This window comes from Sander lucioperca, chromosome 4 (assembly GCF_008315115.2).
Source record: "Sander lucioperca isolate FBNREF2018 chromosome 4, SLUC_FBN_1.2, whole genome shotgun sequence".
Lineage (NCBI taxonomy): Eukaryota > Metazoa > Chordata > Actinopteri > Perciformes > Percidae > Sander > Sander lucioperca.
The window spans coordinates 29,442,673-29,451,021 of NC_050176.1; the positions used below are offsets into that span (position 1 = coordinate 29,442,673).

Sequence of the window (8,349 nt, forward strand, 5' to 3'; positions counted from 1 at the left end):
AAGACAATGTAGATTGTGTAACCTTAAATACATACTGTACATCTCAGTGTAGATTCCTTGACTCTGCTCATGCACGCCTTGCAAGCGGTCACCGAAAGCATGTAATCAGAGCTTTGAAGTTAAGTCTAGACAGTAAGTATTTGGACATGTATACAATTTTGTTCTTCAGTACATTCAATTTTAAATAGAAAAATGGATAGTACATTAAAATTGTTATTTCAGGTGTATTTAGAGTAGGCTTACAAGCTGGTACATCAGGGAGCACATATTGTTTGACTGGAAAATCATTTGTATGGTTATGAAAACCCCCTTTATGACTGTACAGCAAGTTCAGAATGCTCTCTAGGATGAAAGCGTACATGTTTCTTTGTCAAACTTTATTTGTGTTGAAGAACACAAAAAGTCCAACTGTCCAAATACTTGTGGTCTGGACTGTATATATCTTTTTTTGTCCAGTTTTAAAGAACTTACCCATTGCTTCCACTGTCTTGGTCTTTTTACATCTTTTCTTCTTCTGTGAGGGCCTCTTCACCAAGTTTTTTCCTGGACTCTGATATACAACAGTAACAGACAAACATTGGCATTGTTAGTTAGTGAAATCTCAGGTATAATGTAGGGCTGAAACGATTACTCGAATAATTTGATTACAAAAAAGCTTCGAGGCAAATTCTCTGCCTCGACTGCCTATGACTAGATAGATGGAGTGACCTATCTTTCCTACTATATAGCCTTTGTTCTCGCTCAGATTCACTGGAGTGATCTATCTTTTCAACTACATAGTCTTTGTATGACGGACCTGCCTTCCCATTGGTTGACGTCAACACAATCTCGCAAAGCATCATGGGAGAATTACGCTAGACTGTAGCACGGAGCTAGCGGCAGTAATGACCGAAAACGTGATAAATTATGGACATCAAGTGGATAAATCTAGGATGTAAGAGTTTGGATTTATTGCTCAACAACTCAGAAAAAAGGCACAACTTCCAGGCTGGATAGAAAAACTCCTCTGAAGGCTAAAAAGACACCAAAGACACCCGTGATGGCTAAGGCAAAATCATTTTTTTATCCGATTACTCGATTAATCGATGAAATAATCGCTAGAATATTCGATTACAAAAATAATCGTTAGCTGCAGCCCTAGTATAATGCATATTCAGGGTTCATGTGTATTTAAATGCTGACAGTAAAACATAAAATCAAAAATCAATAAAAAAAACAAAGTGAAAAAACACATAACTACCACAATCTACTGCTAGCACTTAAAGTATATTTCTGAGGTCAAAACTGTAAGCAACAATGTGTACTAGAATATTACAAAATAGTTCTTCCTCACAACTGGATCACCATTGGACAATAATTTAACTACCATTTATATATATATATATATTATATATTTACTGTGATACCCATCTCAAAAGTGTAACAAATTGTAAAGAAACAAAAGGATGAAATGATGACAAGTAATATAATTCATGCACATGATATTAAAGGACAATTCCGGCACAAAATTAACCTAGGGTTTAATAACATATGTGTACCTAGTCGACCGTTCTCTGGGATATGTTTTCATGCTAATCTAATATGTCTCTTACAGTCCTGACCAGTCGAACCACGAACACTGTGTTTGAGCTATGTTACTGGCTGCACAGCATTCGTCGTTCGACTGTTCATGACTGTTTTCCAAGATGGCGCCCGCATGTAAACATGAACGCTACTGTCTTTATAATCTCTTTTTAATAAACTGTCTGTACACTTACAAAGTTCTCAATGCTTTGGTTTACATGTAAGGACTGTCATCATGCTACCGTTGAAGTGTGGTGCTGTTTTGAGCCCAGTTAGTAGTATAAAATAGTGATTTACCTTGTGCTCTAAAAGGTAGCGTTAGCAGCTAACCACTGGTTTGCAGTAGCTTGTTTAAAGCTAGAAACGCATTCAATTGACATGAAAACATATCCCTGAGAATGGTCGACTCAGTACACGTGTTATTAACCCCTAGGTTAATTTTGCTCCAGAATTGTCCTTAAAGTAGTACTCTACTAACTTTGAGAAAAAGCTAGCAGGGTCCTTTGTAAAAAGGCAGGAGTTTTTGTGAATTTCATAATAAACGTTATTTAACTCACCATCTATATTTAAACTCCCCTCGTCACTGCAGGACGAGAGGTCAGAAACTCCATCTGAAAAACAAGAGCAAGCTAAAAGTGACACCTCATCCTATGCAGTGTATGAAAGAAAGACCCAGTAAAAGCATTTTAAAGCACTTACCCATTGCTTCCACTGTCGTGGACTTTTTACGTCTTTTCTTCTTCTGTGAGGGCCTCTTCACCAAGCTTTTTCCTGGACTCTGATCTACAACAGTAACAGACAAACATTGGCACCCGTTAGTTAGACGTGTGTAGTGACATTTCATCCACATTCATCTCAGTAAAGTTGATTAGATTCTCACAATCATCACCTGTTTGATTCATTTTCGTTCTGTCCACTAACATCTGTTGATCCTGCCATTTCTCTTGAGCATCAGTTGGTCCCCAGTGTGTTATTTTTGTAAATTTAACCAACCAATCCACCCTCTGCCTGAGCACCTACTCCATAGTTTGAAGTTCCCCAGAGTATATCTCTAGTACCAGCACAGTAGCCCTAGTCATTTGCCAGGTCTTTTATTGTGCCTCCAAACCGTACCGTCTAAGTCCTATGACCCGTATTTGCCTGTCTGCCTTTGTGATGTTGACCACTGTTAGTTTTTTAGTCCGTGCCCTGGCTTTCTAAACCCTTCTGGTTTGCCTCAACACTGCTAATTTATTGGCAACCAGCATTCTGCCTGCTGATGATACAATCACACTATTTACTAGACTACTCCTGTTGGTGGTTTGTAATCAATGTCACATGTTAACCTTAAGCATGACTGATCAATGATGATATGGTGAACAGTGCTGTAATATATACATAATTTCAACTGATGGGTTGAAGTATGAAAAACCGCCAGTAGGGTAACCTTAACAAAAGGAATTCTGTAAACTTTCATTTTTCACTGCACGATGAACTTAGATCACAAATGTCAAACTCAAGGCCCACAGGCCAAATCTGGCCCTTTGCAAAGTTTGATCTGGCCCCCATATCATTTTAGATTCACAATCGATTTTGGACTGACTAGTTATTGTCACTTTTTACAAAGTTTTGGGCATTTTTTTCAACGTTTTTGACCCCTTTTCCGTCGTTTTTGGCATTTTCTTTGACATTTTGTCGACCAAACTGTGAGATGTTTGACTTTTTCGATGACATAAATCAATACATGTCTGGCCCTTGGTGTGATTCTCATTTTCAAGTGTGGCCCTTAAGCCTGGTTCACACGGGATGATTTTAAAATTGTCGGCCGATTTTCCAATCCTGAGAGACCCCACACACGGCGATAAAAAATCACGGTCTAACAGTTTTGGTCGTACAGTGTGTGGTGCGCAGCACAAGGCAAAATTAACACATCACACACGAACTGATCTGACTCCCCAGCATTCCCAGGTCAGACGGGAAATCTCGCAAAATCCCTCGAGATCAAACGTGACTTCAGAGTAAACAATCATGGCGGACGAAGAGGATGCAGTGGCGATAATTTGTAGTTTGTTTTTAACCGAAAAAAAACGTTATCAAAAGAAAAGGCGACTGTCAAAGAAGTGGAGACAACGCGAGCATGGACTATACTTGCTCTACTTATCTCCGACGTCCACCGGACTTTCTGCTGCGCCGTGCCGCCGGCTGTTTTGATTTTGTTTCCCTGTGCTTTCCTCGCCGCCTCCTCACCTCTCTTTCGGATTGGCTACACGCCACAGTCCACAGGCTGCGTGCTCGTTTGTCCCCGGGGGGACACCACACACGAGGAGAAATCGGGCCAAAACAATCCAACATGTTGGATATCCCCGATTTGAGATGGGAGCGGTCCCGACGTCCTTCAGAGCAGACGAGAGCAGTCTTAACACACCACACACGGCAGGAACATCTGATCAGATTATTTTACCATAATCGGAGCATCCTTAAGATTGTCGGAAGGGGTGAATCGGGGCTAAAATCAGCCTAATTATCCTGCCGTGGGAACCAGGCTTTAGGGAAGTTGAGTTTGACACCCCTGACTTAAATAATAAATGCCATTTAACTCACCATATACATCTGAACCACCATCCTCACTGCAGGTCTCCAGTCTCTCATTGGGCGAGAGGAGATCAGAACCTCCATCTGAAAAACAAGAGCAGGCAAAAAGTGACACCTCATCACATGCAGTGTATGAGAGGATGACCTAGTGAAAGCATGCAACTGTATCTGCAAAGAAGATAAAAATGATACATGAAAGTTTACAACAGTGGGTATGCACTGGTGTCACTTTAAGTCACACTAGCCTCTTACAACCACTGAGTAGCCTGACAATGACAAACCCATTATTGCTACAATGATTGTGGCGCCTGTTAAAATATCTAAGGGCGTTTTCACACATACCTCATTTGGTCCGGACTTTCGGACTTTTCAGTTTATTCCGAACCAAAATTAGAGGTGTGAAACCTCCCCCGGACCACGGTCCAGATCAAAAGACCAAATTTTGGTCCGACCAAAAGAGGTGGTCTCGGTCCGGACCAAACTGAACCATGGTCCGGTACGTTTACTGTGTGAAAGCATTTTTTGGATGGTTCGGACATTCGGACCAAATACAAGAAGCTCTGGCAGACTCTCCTTGTGTTACAAGACCGGGGAATAGCTCCTTTAAGGAATAGCTCGGTGCTTAGTGTGTAGGCTACATGAGAGACTGAGAGTGACGGTGAATGCGCTCAGAGCAGACAGCTGTCGGCTATCAGAGTAGCGAATACATCAGCAGTTTATTTTTTAAGTGGTAGTAAATGTACAGTGTAGGTTTCCGTTTGTCTCTGAATAAATTCTCCAGAAAGTTCCAGTGTCTTGCTTCTCAACATCACAACAAAACAAAAAGAGCCGCGGCCGTATGGGTGAGCAGCAGTCAGCTGAAAAAACTCCGACCCAGAGAGAGGAGACGAGAGGACGGGGAAGCCCGTCTACAAACCAATCAATTATAAGTATCTGGAGACACAGCTCACGTATGTGATGACGGCAGGATGTAGTTTTGTCACGTAGAGATCTTTAGTGCGCTTGCATAACTGCAGTGTGAAACCAAAACTTACCGGATCAAATGTAGACAATGTAACAAAAACATGAACCTTGGTCCGGACCTTGTAAAATAACTCTGAAACACATAGCTCAACTGTTTTGTGCCTGTATATGTATGTACATTACGTTTGAACCGGAGGGCACAGAGCACAATTCCTCCTTTCAAAATATCAAGTCACATAAAAGGAATTAATGTTCCCAACCCACTACATGGCTTGTAGACAGTCACAGAGAGCGTTTAATGGTAGCTTTATAAGTATATACCTTTTTTGCCCAGTTTTAAAGAACTTACCTATTGCTTCCACTGTCTTGGACATTTTACGTCTTTTCTTCCTCTGTGAGGGCCTCCTCACCAAGCTTGTTCCTGGACTCTGATATACAACAGTAACAGACAAACATTGGCACCCGTTAGTTAGCGAAATCTCAGGTATAATGGATATTCAGGGTTCATGTGTGTTTAAATGCTGACAGTAAAACATAACTACCACAATCTGACAGTTGGCTGCTAGCACTTATATTTCAAGAGGTCAAAACTGTAAGCAGCAGTGTGCACTACAATATTACAGTATATTACTATTATATTATACTATAATTTTTGGCAAAAGGCAGGAGTTTTTGTAATAATAAACGTCATTTAACTCACCATCTACATCTGAACTCCCATCTTCACTGAGGGGCTCCAGTCTCCTACAAGATGTCAGAACCTCCATCTGAAAAACAGAAGCAAGCACCTCATCCTATGCAGTGTATGAAAGACCCAGTAAAAGCACTTAACTGTATCTGCAAAGGCGATTAAAATTATTGATACATGAGTTTACACCAGTGGGTATGTACTGGTGTCACTTTTCAGGTCAGTGTTTATACACGCATATGATCAAATTCAACTGTTCTTTCCTGTAAAGTCTAATATGATGCCTGTAATCAGTTTTTGTTGACACTGTCATGGAGGTGGTAATTCAATCCTGTGTATTAGCACTGCGGTCATAGTTAGAGATAATGTACTGAACTGCGTTACATTTAGAGGTATTCCTAACATGTTGACCACCTCATTTATGTAAATATGGAGGACAAAAAATAGAAACACCTTTTTGATATAATTGAGTCCACTACAACACCACCTTTAATTATAACTTCAATAATAAGCATGTGAATTGACATATTTATGAATTAGTCAAAAATAAATTAAGGTAGACATTATGGCAGGGCTGTTGTGTTGGACTGCTGTAGATTGTACAGGTGCAAGTAATAAAGGTTGATACTGAGTGTAGATTAGGGCAGCAACCAACAATTATTTTCATTATTGATTCATCTGTCCCTTATTGTCAGAAAATAGTGGAAGATTTGAATTATAACACAAAGATATTCATTTTAAAATTATATAAAAGAGAGTAATTCTCACATTTGAGAGTGTAGAACTAAAAAAGGTACAACTAACAAATAAATTGTTGGTTAGAAATTAAAGATTAATTAGTCTAATTGAAATAATAGTACAAATAAACAACTATTGCAGCTCTAATATAAACCGGTTTAAAATGCACTGCGTTTTTTACTTTTAAAAACATACCTTCATCCACCTCGTTAACTCGTTTCCTTTTTCTCTGTGGGACACTCCCAGAAGTCGACGTGGGACTTTTACCTATGAAAGATAACCATGGTTAGATATTAGTGCTCTGTATTCAAAAATCCTAGTACAACAACTTATGTTAAGTAAAAGAGAGTTTGTACAAATACTACTCTAGATCTACTCATGTACCTGAACTGATAACGGCATAACTAGAGTATATTTACAGTTATAATTTCGTCATGCCACTTATATAACATCTACCCAAGTTCTTATTAAGCTAATAATGGTGTCCGATTTCAATTTAATGCCTTTTTGTGAACATGAAGGGTCTCCTTAGGAGGAGCTGCTAGCTAGGCTATGTGTCCCATTTAATCCTATGGGAAAAGATCGTTGCTACACTTTCTGCATAACTTTCGTATATTTACAGTTTGAATTTTGTCATGCCACTTATAGAACATCTACCCCAATGTCTTTTAAAGCTAACTATGGTGTCCGATTTCAATTTAATGCATTTTTGTGAACATTAGAAGTTTCGTTAGCTTCGTTAGCTAGCTAGCTAGCTGCTACTGTCCCTTCAGTGCTAGCTTTGTGTAGAGATCACGGCTAGTTAGCTCCAATTTCGGCATAACTAGTATAGTTACAGTTTGAATTTCGTCACACCACTTATATAACATCTACCCAAGTTCTTATGAAGCTAATAATGGTGTCCGATTTCAATTTAATGCATTTTTGTGAACATGAAGGGTCTCCTTAGGAGGAGCTGCTAGCTAGGCTATGTGCCCCATTTAATCCTATGGGAAAAGATCGTTGCTACACTTTCTGCATAACTTTCGTATATTTACAGTTTGAATTTTGTCATGCCACTTATAGAACATCTACCCCAATGTCTTTTAAAGCTAACTATGGTGTCCGATTTCAATTTAATGCATTTTTGTGAACATTAGGAGTTTCGTTAGCAAGCTAGCTAGCTAGCTGCTACTGTCCCTTCAGTCCTAGCTTTGTGTGGAGATCGCGGCTAGTTAGCTCCAATTTCGGCATAACTAGAGTATATTTACAGTTTGAATTTCGTCACACCACTTATATAACATCTACCCAAGGTCTTATAAAGCTAACAATGGTGTCCGATTTCAATTTAATGCTTTTTTGTGAACATTAGGGGTTTCGTTTCAGAGGTCTAAGAGGAGGCTAGCTAGCTCTCATTGATAGAGCTCCATCCAGCCGCAGCTCTATCAATGGGACTCACGGACAAGAGGCGTTTAATTCCCCGATCGTTTGTTTAAATAACTCAACACACATATCCATTATGAGATTAACTAGAACCTGTGGTGAGAGATTGCTGGTGTAACAAGCTCACTGACCGCGCTCTCACTCACACACAGCGGCCATTTAGCAGGAAGAGAGGAGCTGCAGGCCCTGGAGCTCTGTCAGGGCAGCGGCGTTTGGTAGTCCATTAACCTAAAAAACAGTGACTTTGCGTGGGTATGGAGTGCCGTGGGCTGCCAGCCGTGACAGAGCTACGTCTACCTCCCAGCAGGCCGGGGTCTGTGAAGGAAGGCAGGCCGGGCGGCGAGGCAGCAACACAGGCAGCTCCGGCCGCTTAACTCCCGACACATAGTCGGACAAAATTTGCA

At 40.3% G+C, this 8,349-nt stretch overlaps 1 long non-coding RNA gene across 1 annotated transcript; it reads right to left on the reverse strand.

The window, feature by feature from the left end:
- Positions 1 to 2,026: 2,026 nt before the first annotated feature.
- LOC118494811 lies at positions 2,027 to 5,843 on the reverse strand. Its single transcript, XR_004897006.1, has 3 exons — positions 5,798 to 5,843; positions 2,263 to 2,346; positions 2,027 to 2,174 (listed from the first exon to the last, which is right to left on the reverse strand). It is a non-coding gene; the product is annotated as an uncharacterized LOC118494811 (long non-coding RNA).
- Positions 5,844 to 8,349: the final 2,506 nt, after the last annotated feature.